Below are 1,314 nucleotides of genomic sequence, written 5' to 3' on the forward strand. Positions count from 1 at the left end.
AGCAGCAACGGAACTCCCACAGGAGGGGGAATGGTGGTTCAAAAACAAAAACTTTGATGAGAGGGCCTGGAGGATTATCTTACGTAATCCAGGTATGGATATAACCATTTTCAAACGTGGAATCCCTGTCTCTGCTCTAGAGGAAAAGTGGACTAGTTTATTATTGATAATCCAGAAGTTTATTACATGTGAAGGACGGTTTGGGTCCATGTATATGTACCACATCCGGTTGCTAATGAATTTTCTAGAAAATCAAACCATCAATTTGCCTTACTTTCTATTGAATAGCCTGAAAAAGATGTCCATAACTGTACAAAAGAATCTGGAGGACATAGAACCCCACCTTTACCATCACGGCCTTGTAAAAATTTTGATTGAAAAATAGTTGAAGGAAAAGAAGGACACCTGGGAACAGTTCTTGATTAGAAACTTCTTTCAGTATCCACCTGAAACACCCGAGAGTAGCTCAGCAAGGAAAAGTATGAGAAGGAAAATAAGTGTGAACATTCAGGACACTCCTACTAACATAGCTGAAGAAACTAATAAGGAAGAGAAGTTGTCTGAAAGTAGGAAGGAAAGAACTGAGGTTAGGAAGCAAAGAAAACTAAAGGGGAAAAGAAATATTGAAGCTGTCTATCAAACCCTAGAACCTTCCTCAGAAGAGGATCAAATACTTTCTGAAAGATTAATTTACCTTCAGGAACAATCAGCTGCAGCAAAGAGAAAAGGGAAAGAAAAACAGAGTGTGGAGAAAGGAGACACTAGCTCATAGAATCTAAGGAGGAGCTCCAGACTTAAAGGAAAACTGAAGAAAGTACAAACTAAAGGGCCCCACTTCATTGATTTAGGAGGGGAAACACTGGAACAATCTCCAGAAATCCCTCCTGGCCGTAGCCCACAACATACTCCTATTTCTCAACCAGATTTTGAGATCAGTCCTTCTCAGCCAAATTTTGAGATCAGTCCTTCTCAACCAGATTTTGGGGACAGCCCAAGAAAGGCTACACCTGAGATAGATCCAACCCAGCAAGAAATGTATGATTTTATTGAGTTGTTGGAGAAGACTGCCATAGATCAAGGCACTTCATCTACCCAGCCTAATACAGCCCAAGAAGCTCTAATCCAATCACTAAAACAGGAAGTTTTTGAACTGGAAATCCTAAATAGACACATCAAAAGAGAAACTAAAACATTGAAAGAATAGAGCAGGTTGGATAAGATTATTCACAACAACACCATGTTGCATCTTGGGCTGTGGTAGAAGAAAAATAGGAAATTGAAGAAAAAGAGCAGGAGGTTGAGCAGAGCTCTCAT

Source organism: Pinus tabuliformis, chromosome 3_2 (genome assembly GCF_031772625.1).
Source record: "Pinus tabuliformis cultivar Carrire ecotype Pingquan chromosome 3_2, CPIR1, whole genome shotgun sequence".
Taxonomy (NCBI): domain Eukaryota; kingdom Viridiplantae; phylum Streptophyta; class Pinopsida; order Pinales; family Pinaceae; genus Pinus; species Pinus tabuliformis.